At 40.9% G+C, this 15,323-nt stretch overlaps 1 pseudogene; it reads left to right on the top strand.

The window, feature by feature from the left end:
- LOC115433900 (phosphofurin acidic cluster sorting protein 1-like) overlaps window positions 1-15,323 on the top strand; it is an 81,086-nt pseudogene that overhangs the window by 36,755 nt on the left and 29,008 nt on the right.

Raw genomic sequence — 15,323 nt, 5'->3', positions numbered from 1 at the left:
ATTCAGCCTTAAAACCTGGTTTTATTCTGTGTCCTAGACTTAGACCTGGTTTTATTCTGTGTCCTAGACTTAGACCTGGTTTTATTCTGTGTACTGGCCTTAAACCTGGTTTTATTGTGTGGTATTCATGTGTTTCCTGGTCTTGTTTCTTACAGACTCTGCAGTCTCACTCTGAAGAAACTGGTGGTTCTTAAAGAACTGGATAAAGAACTCAACTCTTTGTCCATCGCTGTTAAAATCCAGGTGAGTGTGTTCATGCGGTGTTTGACAGGTCAGAGGTCACAGGTGGACAGTAGAGACCCAGTCTAATGGAACTAATTCACCTGTTGGTATCAGGTTTTGTAAAGGGCTGTGTTCAACCTCTAACCCTGGTTTTAGGTCTTAAACCACCTCCAGGGCTTGGCTGGTTTCCATACTCCTTATAATACTCTGGGGGTAAAAGGGTAGTGTGGACTGTGCCCCCACAGAAGTGAAAATGAAACTTTATGCTCATTTATCTTTTCTCTACCTCCCCAAGCTTCGCAAACTTTCATTTGAGGGGGCAGGACGTTTGTCCTGGACTAGTATATATTATACATATGTAGAAAAAGTCTAATTGTGACAGTGATGATTGTTTGTTTTAAATGTTTGGAGTGGAGCTGCACCACAGCAAAAAAAACAAAACAAAAGAAAACATATTTCAAACATGAAATCATTCTGTTATGACTAAAATATGACACAAATGATTATTTTTAACCTGACATAAAGTGTCATAAAACCCACTGATTTGAACCTGGGTCATTTTGACCTGTTTATTTCGGAGTGGATCCAGACACTCAGACATGGAAGGGTTAAAAAAAACCTGAGTCCAGCTGATGACAGACTGATGACAGACTAATACCAGTTAAAGCTGACAGTGGATCAGAAGTCTGCATCAGCCTGTGGGTGTGTGGAGTTATAGAGGAGGAGGAGGTGACTCCAGGTGAACACTACTGCTCCTCCCCTTCCTCCTCCTCTTCCCCCTCCTCATCCTCTTCCTCCCTCTTCTCATCCTCCTCCTCCTCTTCCTCATCCTCCTCCTCTTCCTCTCCGTTGCTGCAGGGACTCGTACTTGTCAGTACGTCCTCCGTGTGGAATCCAAAGTATTTCCAAAAACAAATGGAGGCTTTTTCAGACAGGTCGGTTCAACGCTGTCAGGACAAGGCTGTGTGGGTTTGGTTTGGTTTGACACCAGTTCACTAAAGGTGAAGGTGACAGAAGGTAAACAAGCAGCTGTAGTACAGATGATGTAAGTACGAGGGTCTGAATGTTCTAATCATAGAGGTCTGTTTTAGTCCTGGGTGTCTGGACGTTCAACAGCAGGTCAAAGGTTAAATCTGGTGGAGTTTTTATATGAGATGGTCCAAAGGCTTCAGTCTGAACCAACTGAAGGAGTGAGAAGTGAGACTTTATCCATGAAGATCGTCCCCTACGGAGTGTCAAGTGTGTCCATAAGTCATCAGCCTCAGGACTCTGAAACTGGAGCAGGAAATGGACGAGGAGACGAGGAAGAGGGGATGAGGACATGGAGGAGATGAGGAAGAGGGGACGAGGACATGGAGGAGATGAGGAAGAGGTGACGAGGAGATGAGGACATGGAGGAGATGAGGAAGAGGAGACGAGGATGAGGAGATGAGGAAGAGGGGACGAGGATGAGGAGATGAGGAAGAGGGGACAAGGATGAGACGAGGAAGAGGGGATGAGGACTTGGAGGACATGAGGAAGAGGGGACGAGGATGAGGAGATGAGGAAGAGGGGACGAGGAAGAGGAGATGAGGAAGAGGGGAGAAGGATGAGGAGATGAGGAAGAGGGGACGAGGATTGAGGGGACGAGGACATGGAGGAGATGAGGAAGAGGGGACAAGAACATGGAGGACATGAGGGAGAGGGGACGAGGATGAGGAGATGAGGAAGAGGGGACGAGGACATGGAGGAGACAAGGAAGAGGGAACGGGGATGAGGAGATGAGGAGATGAGGAAGAGGGGATGAGGACATGGAGGAGATGAAGAAAAGGGGATGAAGATGAGGGGACAAGGACATGGAGGAGATGAGGAAGAGGGGAGGAGGATGAGGCGATGAGGAAGAGGGGACGAGGATTAGGAGACGAGGATGATGAATAGAGGGTGAGGATGAGGAAGACGGGACGAAGATGAGGAGACGAAGAGGGGACGAGGAGATGAGGAAGAGGAGACGAGGATGAGGAGGTTAAAGTTTATTCATCCTCACACACACAGCACCTAGCACTAGCACTAGCATTGAGGAGCAGTGGTGGAAGTGCTGACCGTCTTACATGTTAGCCTGGTGATGCTAATGCTAACTACTCATAGTGCAGTGTTCTCTATAAAAACAAACTAATACATTGATGCTGGACATATTTAAACTGAATGGAGTAGTTTGGATGTAATATGTTGATGGGATGGAGATCAGATTTAGACAGACTGTTTAGATGTTCTATAGTTTTAGGTCATTTTTCACACATTTAAAGCTATAAATAAATGTCCAGTTTCATCTTTAAACTGTAACAGACTCATCATGGATGTCTTTATCTTTGGTATTTGAGTCCATTTGGCTGCGTCCGATCTGATGGTATCCTGTGTGATGTGCCATGTGTGTTTCCGTGGTGTGTGTGTGTGTGTGTGTGTGTGTGTGTGTGCGTGCGTGCGTGCGTGCGTGCGTGTGTGTGTGCAGATGCCTGAGGTCGTACACACTCCGATGTCAGCTGGATTATCATTGGAAAGGCGCGCAATCCCCGTTTAATGCCGGCCGCTGTCCAAAGCACTTCCATTTGCTGTTTGCTCAGATATGATCCAATTATGTGTGTGAGAGCGCATCAGTGTGTGTTGGACGGAAGCAACAAGACGCCTTTAAAACCTCTGTAATACGATTTCACATGCAGTACTTGTCTTGACCCTGAACCACTTCCTATCACTGCTGAAAACATGAACAACTGGGCCAGACCCAACTAAAGTGAACATTAGTGTTATAAATGAAAGTTTCATCTGTTGTTTATCAAATAGGCTCATTTTTCAACTTAAGCTTAAGGACTAAAATATGTAAATGCACCATTAACTTTGATAATGAAGTGACAGTGCCAGTACTTCCTCAGACCTGTTCATTCATGTATTAAACACAGATCAGTTGTTTAGTTTAAGCACAGACACTTTTAAACGGGACTTGGGTCCATGTGGAACTGCTGGATCTGGACCAACTTTGGATCAGTTTACATGTTTTAAGACTTAACCTTGGGACCAAGTGTAAAGTCAACCTGTTTTCCTTCAGCCTTGTAACGTCCCCCCATCTGGCCTCAGACAGACAGTGGGGCGGGGGGGTGGGGGGGGCAGAGGACATTGAGTTCAGGCTGTGGTGTGTGTTTAATGCACGTCAGGCTGTTGGAGAGCTTGGCTTTTGTCCCTTCATTCATTGGACCGTCCACTGGGCAGGACATACAGGCGTCTTTGTGTCGGAGACAAGGTCGGACCAGGACTGAACCGACCCTCGTTTCCTCGGTTTCACAGAAGAAGAGCCGAGGTTGAACGGACCAGTGGGACGTCCAATCAAATCATAGAATACCTATAAATAAGAATGACACCTGCAAGTTTGGCTCTTTATTTAATAGAATTGCATCATGAAAACCTTTACCACTGCAGACTGTCCTTTAAAAAATGAGAATAACATCAACAACCTGAAATTACTTTTGGAAAAATCTGTGTAATTTGACCAATATTCTGTCTCAGTTTATTACAACGGCAATTTAAGGCCACATAAGAAAATAAAAACACTGTCACTACAAGAATAAAGTTGTAAAATATAGAGATGAAACCCACAATTTTATGAGAATAAAGTCAAATACAAAAAGAGTCAAAATTTTACAAGAATAAAGTTATAATATTATGAGAATAAAGTCCTAGTTAAAAAAAAAACCTCATAATTTAACGAAAATAGACACCAGAGCCTTGGAGTCATCAGAGCCTTTAAATCATGTGACCAACACCAGATCAAATTAGGGCTGCACGATTAATCGATTTTAAATCAAAATCGGATTTTTTTATTAGGACGATTTTTAAAAAGGTGAAATCGATTTTATCTCTCTCGTGCCTCTAGGCCGCGCACTAGCGGGCTACTGTAGGCTCTTCCTCCTATCAGTGACAGCGGTCTGTCACAGAAGTCCGTGTAATGACTGGACTTTAAACGTGTTAATGAGCCTGCAGTACTTATAGCAATGTAAGACATGGCTTCACGCACGGATCCCGCAACTGAAATAGAACTGCATGGGGATCACTCATCTTCCATTGTCCCGGATCCGTACCGTACTGTCTTCTTCCGAACCGGGTCCGGGTCACAGGGTCAGCAGCCTCAGCAGAGGAGCCCAGACAGCCCTCTGCCCAGACACATGCACCAGCTCCAGGGATATAATCCCTCCAGCGTGTCCTGGGTCGTTCTGTTCCATGCACGGATCCCCCAGTTTAAATAGAACCGCATGGGGATCGCTCACATTACGTGGTCCAGGCACGCACGACTGATGCCTGTCACTGACTTACATTGGTATCATTTCTGTGGGCCAGATACCCCAAAAAGAAAAAAAAAACAAAAACTTTTTTTTAAAGTAATTAATTTAGTCCTCTTACTTGCTAAATTTTTCATTCACAAAGGTAAATTCTGTAACACAAAACCAAATATTTATTTTTTGAAAGATGTTGAACTTTATGAACTTTATTTAAAGCTGTTAGATAAATCTGGAAACAAAAAAGGTATAAAAAACATAAGTATTTGCTCTGATTTGGACATTGTATTATAGTGTATTCCCCCTGGCAAACTTATGTTATTTTCTTGTTGTATACATTGTTTTTATACTCTACTTCATTCAATAAAGATTTAATTAAGAAAAAATAAACTTCTGTGGGTTCATCACATGATACCATCACAGATTTGAGGTCAGAGCAGTGCCTTGCATTGTGGGCTGCTCACGAAAACGACATGCTGACTTCTGTTGTCTTTTGTAGTTTTACCCAAAAATCGAAATCGAAAATCAAGTTTTTAGAGGAAAAAAATCTGGATTTTTTTTTTTTGTGTCAAAATCGTGCAGCCCTAGATCCAATACATGAGTGACAGCTGACACATCATCACAGGAAACCAGGGGGCGGGGCTTCATTCAGGACGACGCCCAAAATAATCAGTCATGATTTAACACACAGACGTCAAAGTGCTTTACTTTGAGGTTCCACATTCAGTCCAGTGTGATCTGAAGTGGATTAAAGAGAACAAACATGACCAACCTGAACTGTCTGAATAGAAACTAGTGGAATTGTATTAGCACTCTGAGGCAGAATATTTGTACAATTCCACTGGTTTATCTGTTTTAAATTTCAAGTTGTTCATGTTATTCACATTATTTTAAAGGATAGTTAGTAGATGTAAACATTTCCATAATGTCATTTAACTTGTTTGACTCTAAACTAAAACCATTTGTCATTATTTATAGTTAGTTGTTGTTCTGTTCTGATCCAGTTCAGATCATACTGGTCCATATGTAGACCCTGACCACCCTGGTGGAACGGGTCCTGACACAGACCTGCTGACCTTTACTGTCAGGCTGAGCTGGGGTCTTCTGAGGACACCGGGGATCCATGTGCATGTTGATGCCTTTGGACCAGGCTGCAGCCGTTTCTATTTCCAGACCCACACTGTCCTCTGAACCAGTGCACCAGGACCCTTATCCCAAATACCAACACATTTAAGAATACAACTCAGTGTGTCTACAGGGGTCCAAAAAAGTCTTAGAAGTCTTGAATTTACAAATCCACATTTAATATATTAACCCTTTCATGTGTGGACCCATAGTTGAACTCCCTTTCCAATGGGTTCTAATGGTACTATAGTCCAGACCACATGGGTTCAGTCTGTACAGACCCTCAGACAGACAATGAACTAAAGGATCATCTGAGTTGGAGAATGTGGACTGATCTGGGATCTGCTCCAGTTAAATGTGGACTGATCTGGGATCTGCTCCAGTTAAATGTGGACTGATCTGGGATGTGCTCCAGTTAAATGTGGACTGATGTGGGATCTGCTCCAGTTAAATATGGACTGATCTGGGATCTGCTCCAGTTCAATGTGGACTGATCTGGGATCTGCTCCAGTGAAATGTGGACTGATCTGGGATCTGGTACAGTTAAATGGGGACTGATGTGGGATCTGCTCCAGTTAAATGTGGACTGATCCGGGATCTGCTCCAGTTAAATGTGGACTGATGTGGGATCTGCTACAGTTAAATGTGGACTGATGTGGGATCTGCAACAGTGAACCTCCTCAGACCCACACATGGGTTTACTGTCCACAACTGGACAAGAGCTTCACAGATTTAGACAAAAAAACCAACTGTCCACTGTGAAGGACATTCCATGAAAATAAATAAAAAATGCATCTGAAAAAATGGTTGCATCCTGATGTTTCCAATATCAACAATTATTGAATTAACAACAGCCCAATCGTGTCCTTTCCTGGATCAGAGGAAGTTCAGTATCTAATGAATTAAACCATACTTTAAAAAAGTCAAAATGCATTTGAACTTTAGCCTGATGTAGAGAAATGAAATAAATCTGAAACAAATCTAGATACTTTTTTCATAATTCATGCATAAAGGCTTAAAGACCAAATTAAATACAATGTTGTCATGGAAACGGGACACTTCACATCTTCTAGACCAGTCTTTCTTAAATGGGGGTCAGATGATCCTTTAGTTCATTGTATGTCTGAGGGTCTATACAGACTGAACCCATGTGGTTTGGACTATTGTACCTCTAGAACCCCTTGGAACGTCAGTTCAACTATGGGTCCACAGATGAGGACGTCAGGCATGAAAGGATTAAAGATCTGTTTATGGCTCAAACAGGTTGAACCTGGAACATGGTTTTTATATATGGGTCTAGAATGAAAAGACTCCTTAAATGTTCATATATATGTGTGTGTGTGTGTGTGTGTGTGTGTTTTTTCCAGGGTTCTAAACGTCTGCTGAGGTCCAACGAGTACGTCCTCCCCCCCAGTGGTCTGATGGAGACAGATCTGGAGCTGACCTTCTCACTACAGGTGAGTTCTGCTGTGAACGCTCACACTGATGTGACGGTGTTCCACTCCACTGTTCGACTCCACAACCTTCATTTAAAGTCCTTTGAACGCAGCCTTTACTTCAGACTCGTCATTAGAACAGTTCTGTTTTTACTTCCGTCACAGGACATCAGCTTTTATGAAATACTCTGTTCTTTTTTCCATATTTCCTTTATATTTTTCAGACTTGTCCTTTTTCATCAGATCCTCTACAGGTTTTTTTTCTTTTACTGTTGCACAGTGTTTTGAGCATTTATTTCATATAATAATAATAATTAATGGACAGATATTGAAAGTTAACTTCTTCCTAAAAAAAAAAAGTGTAAAATAATTGGAAAAAATACATTTCCTGACACTTTTATTGTAAAAACAGCATAAATAAATCTAGTCCTGTTATAATGGGAGTCATTAAAGGGTTAAAGGAGGATTTTTGAGTGAAAGTTGAAGAATGATCAATAAAAGACAAAATATGTATTAGCACAACACATCACCTCTAGGATTTCCTGATTTATTACTAGTTTTGTTCGTTTTCTGGAAAAGTTCACTCTTTGTTGATCAGCTGTTTTTTTTTTTTTTTTTTAACAGTACCCTCACTTCCTGAAGCGCGATGCCAACCGGCTGCAGATCATGCTGCAGAGGAGGAAACGCTACAAGAACCGGACCATCCTGGGCTACAAGACGCTGGCCGTGGGCGTCATCAACATGGCCGAGGTTGGTACAGCGCCGCAAAACCTGTGATGGCGTCGGGTCATGTGACCTGGACGGGGTCTGTTCTCCTGTTAAACGTCGGTTCATATGATTCATGCTCATCACATTATGACCCATCTGGATTCACATGATAGGAAGTGAAACAGAGCGTGAGGAGGAGGAGGAGGATGAAGATGATGATGTACAGTTCAATGTTTGTGCAAATATGTGTTTTCTTCGAACCTTCAGTCTCATTGGTTTAGAGTCTGTGACGTCACTGACAGTTGTGTTTTATTTATTTATTTATTTTATTTTATTTCATTTCATTTTATGTTTTGTTTTATTTTTCAGTGAAGACCTTTAACTGTGGGTTTATTCACTCACATGTTCATAAAAACACAGTTTAGGGTTTTTATATTTAAACCTAAAACTGGGATCAGACGGAGGGACGCACTGGTATTGACGTTACTGTCTGTTTCTTTATTTAGTTTTGTTGCTGAATTATATTAAACATGAGTTCAAAAAACCCCCAAAAACCCACACAGCTAAGCCCCTCCCTAAAATGGCCGTGGTCCAATCCTGCGTTAGCAACCGTAACCAGGAACTGGGTCATAGAAATCAACCAGTTACAACATTTTTAACTGACACTGATATTTAAAGGGACTTTTTTGCTGATATCAATGTTAGTTTCGGATTCTTTATTGTATTTTTATTGTTCTTTATCCCCTTTAACACATTAAACTTCCGCTAGTTAGATAGCACTGGTGCCTCACAGACAGAAGGTCCTGGGTTCCATTCCAACACCAGTCCATGGGGATGGGGCCTTTTTGTGTGGAATTTACATGTTCTCCCTGTGTCTGCGTGGGTTCTCTTTGGGTACTCTGGCTCCTCCCACCATCCAAACACATGCACTGATAGGTTAATGGGTTCTCTATGGCTCCTCCCACCATCCGAACACATGCACTGATAGGTTAATGGGTTAATCTAAATTGTCCATAGGTGTGAATGTGACAGTGATTGTTTGTCTGTATATGTTCAGTCCTGTGATGAACTGGTCACATGTCCAGGGTGAGCCCCACCTTAACCCATAAGTGGCTGGGATAGGCTCCGCCCCTGTGACCCCAGTGAGGATAAAGTAGGTTCAGAAAATGAATGAATGAACTTCCTTATAAATATAAAGTAGCTCTTATCACATTATAGATGAATGAACACAGATAAAACATACACATTTATACACATCTGATGTAACACACCCCTGTGTAAGACCCCACATATAACTGAGTCTCAAACACCACCCCCGACCCCCAAATGGGGGATGGGGGGGTGACAGGAGGCTCATGATGCCATTAATAATAATAATAATAATAATCTTTATTTATACAGCACTTTCATACATTAAAAACTGTAGCACAAAGTGCTTTACATATCAGTTTAAAAATCAATACCACCCCCACCCATTCACCCGCACACACACACACACACACACACACACACACACAATATATACATGCAAACCCACAAGCTCACACATACTTAAGAAGACTGACTGAGCACGGGTAGACCAGAACAAAAATGTACAAGTAAAAGTAAAAGATCAATTTAGGAGGCGCTGTCTCAGGGAGCCATCCGCACCAGGATGCAGCCGCCGACCCCGGCGACCAGGCACCAGCAACACAGCCCTGCATCCCAACTAGTGGGAGAGGGCCAACTGGGACCCCCACCCACCAGAAAGGAGCGGACCCCAGTGAGAGAAGGCGCCACAGCCCCCGGAGTCCACAGCCGCCCCCCGGCATGGAGGGCTCCCTCTGATGAAACACCGGAGAATAAGAAACATTAAAAGATATAAAAGAACTGATTAAAGAAGCTAAATTTAAGACATATATGAAAATAATAAAAATATTAAACATTAAAATGATAAAACAGAAGCACTGGTTAAAAGAATCTTAAGATATATATATTAAATATAACTATAAAACCTTTGCGTAGATGAAACAGAAGCATCAGTTAAAAGCCAAATTAAAAAGGTGGGTCTTGAGCCTGGTTTTAAAAATTTCTACATTCTCTGCGGCCCTGAGGTTCCCTTCAGGCTGTTCCAGAGGCGAAGAGCATAATGCTGAAAAGCTGCCTCGCCATGGGTTTTTGTGTTGGCTTTTGGAACTGTTAAAAGGCCAGTGCCAGAGGACCTCAGGGTCCGCGAGGGTTCATAAGGTAAAAGCAAGTCTAAAAGATAAGAAGGCGCAAGACCATTAAGACATTTAAAGACTATTAAAAGGACCTTAAAATCAATCCTGAAACACACGGGGAGCCAATGCAGTGATTTTAAAACTGGTGTAATATGAGCCCGCCTTCTGGTCTTCGTCAGCACTCGAGCGGCTGAATTTTGGAGAAGTTGGAGTTGTGAGATTCTATCTTTGGGAAGACCAGAAAGCAGGGCATTACAGTAGTCAGTCCTACTGGAAATAAAAGCATGCATCAGCATCTCCGTGTTGGCTCGAGAGAGAACTGGACGGACTCTGGCTATGTTCTTAAGATGGTAAAAACCTGTTTTTACAATAGATTTAATGTGTGGGATGATAGTGAGCTCAGAGTCAAAGATAACGCCCAGGTTTTTTACTTGTACAGATGGGTTGAAAGAGTATGCTTATAATTTTGGTAAGTATTTCTCTCTCGTAGCCTCAGGACCGATAACTAAAACTTCAGTTTTGCCCTGGTTGAGCTGTAAGAAGTTTTCTGCCATCCAGGTTTTAATATTTAAATACAGTTAAAAAGGGCATCAACTGGCCGAGTGTCTTCAGGAGACATGGCAATATACAGCTGTGTGTCATCAGCGTAGCTGTGAAAGTTGATGCCATGTCTCCTGATGATATCCCCAAGTGGGAGCATATATAAATTAAAAAGTATGGGGCCTAAGATTGATCCTTGGGGCACACCACATCTAATTTCATGGATCGCTGAAGAGCATGTATCCATACTTACCAAAAATTAGTGGGACTGTGTTCAAAAATAGTTGAGAAACACTGTATTAATGAAAACAGTTTGTGTGTGTGTGTGTGTGTGTATGTATGTGTGTATATATATATATATATATATATATATATATATATACACACACACACACATACACAGGGTGGGGAAGCAAAATTTACTATATTTTGAGGCAGGGATTGAAAGACAGTGTATGACCAGTTAGTTTATTGAAAGTCATGAGAATTTATTTGCCACAAGAAAATTTACATAATAGAAAATGTTTTTATTCTATGTGTCCTCCTTCTTTCTCAATAACTGCCTTCACACGCTTCCTGAAACTTGCGCAAGTGTTCCTCAAATATTGGGGTGACAACTTCTCCCATTCTTCTTTAATAGTATCTTCCAGACTTTCTCATAATAGTTTTGCTCATAGTCATTCTCTTCTTTCCATTATAAACAGTCTTTATGGACACTCCAACTATTTTTGAAATCTCCTTTGGTGTGACGAGTGCATTCAGCAAATCACACACTCTTTAACGTTTGCTTTCCTGATTACTCATATGGGCAAAAGTTTCTGAAAAGGTATGGATAATAGTGTTAGGTATGATTATGACATCAGTATGTTTGGTTTCAAAACAATTGACGTAGCGCCTGCTGAGAAAAAACAACTAAATGTTCATTGTAAATTTTGCTTCCCCACCCTGTATATATATATATGTGTGTGTGTGTGTGTGTGTGTGTGTGTGTGTGTACACATATACACAAAACAGTATCAACAGTGTGTATTACCTAAACAGTGTGTGAAACAGTGTGTATATCTGTGTGATAATTATGGAACATGTTCATTGTTTGGGCTGTGTATCGGCAAGAATCTGGCGATACGATACAAATCATAATACTAGGATCACGATACGATATATCACGATATATCATGATACCGCTTAAAAAGGCTATTTTTTTGTTTGTTTCTTTTTTTAAATGATTATTTCCTTGAAGAATTGAATTACACCAGAAATCTGCACCAATACTAAACACATTTTATTTGATCAGAACAGGATCTAATGTTATATCACAAAATGCTCCCGTGTTCAAACTGAAATTCTGTTTTATAGACATTACAGTTTAAGATCCTCTTCAAATGTTCATATTCTATTAGTTCAGAACTAACATCACAACATTATTAGTTCAATCCCAACAAAGGAACTAACATTATTTAAAAAGAGTGTTAAAGAATAATAAATAAAATTGGAAAAAAAAAAAGAAAAACAAAAACAAAAATGAATCTCCACAATATCTCCATTTGAATAAATACCTAAAAATATTGATACAGTACTTTTTAATATCAATACCGTATTGGGAAATGAAATATTGCGATATATTGCAGAAACAATATTTTCTAACACCACAATTCATTGTCGTCATGACATGAAGGTTTTGTTAAAATGGATGAAATTCACATTAAAGATTTGTTGATTTTCTGATTTTGTCCAAATGTTGAAGTAAAGTCTGAAATACTGACATTAGTGCCATCATGAGACCATAGGTGTGTTCTTATCTGTTACGTCTGTTTGGACCGTTTATTTGTTTAGTCTTTTCCGTCATTTTCATGTGGTTCCCTCTTTACCTCTAAAACCTGTTTCTCAGTCTTTGTCATTGTCATATACATAGTTTGTATTAGGGATGTAACAATATGAAAATTTCATATCACGGTTATTGTGTCCAAAATTATCATGGTTATCATTATTATCGCGGTATTATTGAAATTGTGCTCAAAATGTTCAAAAAGTACTGATACACACACTGAAATAATTTAACGAAGTTGTATTTTGAAAAAAAAAAGCACAAAAAATACAAAATAATTGGCACAATGTACCTTCTGTCGGCAGAAAACATTCAAATATTAACCCTTAGTGGTCTGAGCCTATTTTGGCCATGTTCAGTACTTTTGATTTTGCCTTTATATACTATATAAACAAATCTTTACTATAGCCATGTTTGGAATCTTTTTTTTTTTTCAGCACAACTTCATCTATATCATCTGGCTATTATTTTTTTCACTTTAACCTACTATAAAAACATAAAAGGCAAGAAAACACAAAAAAATATATAAAATCCGATTTGAGAAATGTATATGCTTTATGGCATAAATAACACACAGATGCTGAACGAACCTTTTCAGAGACTTAAAAGTGAATATTGGTTCCAAATATTAGGTGTATAAAATCAACATTGTAATAAATTAAAACTATACTCAAATATTTGACATAAAAGCAGATCCGTACATAAGCGTTTTCTCTGGAAAAGTGCGGTAATCAAACACGGTTATCGTGATAATTAGAATTTAAACGGTAATACTACCTGTCTGCAATTTTACCGCGGTTTATCGTTATACTGGTAATTGTTACATCCCTCGTTTGTATACTTGTATCTTTTCTAACCCTCTGTTGGTGGACTCCCTGTGGACCAACAGAACCCTCCTTGGACCGTTTCTGTCCCTCTTTGTCCCGTCTGGAACCTTCCTGGACTCTGACTCCACATGTCTGTCCTCTTTGGTATTTGTTCATATTTATTTAAATCTGCATGTGTTTCTTCAGACTCACACACACGCACACTGCTCAGCGTCATGGGGCTGATCTGAATGTGAATGTTCTGGTGTCCAGGTGATGCAACACCCGACAGACGGAGGACAGATACTGGGTCTCCATAGCAACGTGAAGGAGGCGCCGGTGCGTGTGGCGGAGATCAGCGTGTACTCTCTATCCAGCCAACCCATCGACCACGAGGACGGCAGCGGACAGGCCGGACGCAAGACCAAGACCTCAGGTGGGTGTCGGCATCTGCGTCACACCGACCCCGCCCCCTCCCCAGCCCCTCCCCCCTCCACATGGCTTTTATTTCCCAGCTGAGGACGGAAACGACTGCATTAAACCCAGACGTGGACCTGATTCGGACCAGAGTCTGGACCTGTTGAATCCAGGTGTTTCTGTTCTAACAGGGCTCTGGGATCCAAAACAATAAGGACTAATGCCAGAATAGAGTTTTATATTATGGGATAGATATCGTGCATTGGTTTGTTTGGGTTCAATTATTATCTTGTTTCTGAAATGACTCACGGATAGTTTGGACTGAATTTATATCATCACTGATTTAGTTTTGTTTTATCCATGACTCTGATTTTAAATGTTCTTCCTCTAAATATCTATAATATTTCATACCCTGACTGTAAATAGTAATTTTCTTCCACATCTAACCATCTACTTTCATTATTTTCTGTGTATTTTGCTCATTATGATGCTCTTTTCTACATTTTTGTTCATTTTGAGGCTTTTTTTTTGTTCATTATTATTAATTCTGTTGCTTATTTTGTTCATTTTACAGATTTCTTTCTCTAAATTTATAAAATGTTTTTCAGAAACATCAGTATTTCCTTAAAGTTTAATGCTAGATTTTTCTTCCTCAGTCAGATGTGATGAAAGTAGATGGGTAAAAAAAGAAAAAAAATCTGTAAAATGAACAAATAAGCAACAAAATTATTAAAAATGAACCAAAAAAAGCCTCAAATGAATAAAAATGTAAAAAAGAGCATCATAATGAGCAAAATTCACACAAAAAAAGAGTCAGATGTGGAAGAAAATCATTATTTACAGTCAGAGTATATGAAATATTATAGATATTTAGAGGAAGAACATTTAAAATCAGAGTCATGGAGAAAAAAAAAACCAAATTATTGTTGATATAAATTCAATCCAAACCATCTGAGCCATTTTAGAAACAAAGAGAATAACTGAACCCAAACTAATGATATCCATTCCATAATACGAAACCATATTCTGACATTAGTCCTTATTGTTTGGATCCCGGACCCCTGTTAGAACAGAAACACCTGGATTAGACTGATGGACGTGTGTGTGTGTGTGTGTGTGTGTGTGTGTGTGCGCGCATGTGCACACGTGCGTGTGCAGTGCAGCAGATGTCGGGCCTATTACCTTACAGCGCTCTAAATCTGGACCGGGGTAAATATGGGGCGGCGGTCCTGCTGGGCTGATCCTGTTCTGGATGTTATTAAGAGGCCACTCAAACACAACACATGAGCTCATGCACCAAGTATTAGACCGAGCCACAGAGGACCAGCAGCATGTGGGTCTGGATCTGCACAGAACCACAAGAACATCCAACCCACTGAGGACCAGCAGTACGCCAGAACACATGGACCGGGTCAGAACCATGGGCCGGGTCAGAACCCATGGACCAAGTCAGAACCCATGGACCGGGTCAGAAACCATAGACTGAGTCAGAACCCATGGACTGGGTCAGAACCCATAGACCGAGTCAGAACCCATGGACCAGGTCAGAACCATGGACCGAGTCAGGACCCATGGACTGGACCGGGTCAGAACCCATGGACCGAGTCAGGACCATGGACCGAGTCAGGACCCATGGACTGGACCAGGTCCGAACCCATGGACTGGGTCAGGACCATGGACTGAGTCAGAACCCACGGAGTGGGTCAGGACCATGGACTGAGTCAGAATCCATGGACCAGGTCAGA

The sequence above is a fragment of the Sphaeramia orbicularis genome, chromosome 15, assembly GCF_902148855.1.
Source record: "Sphaeramia orbicularis chromosome 15, fSphaOr1.1, whole genome shotgun sequence".
Taxonomy (NCBI): Eukaryota; Metazoa; Chordata; class Actinopteri; order Kurtiformes; family Apogonidae; genus Sphaeramia; species Sphaeramia orbicularis.
Note: the sequence above shows the minus strand (reverse complement) of the source record. Positions and strands in the feature narration are given on the sequence as shown.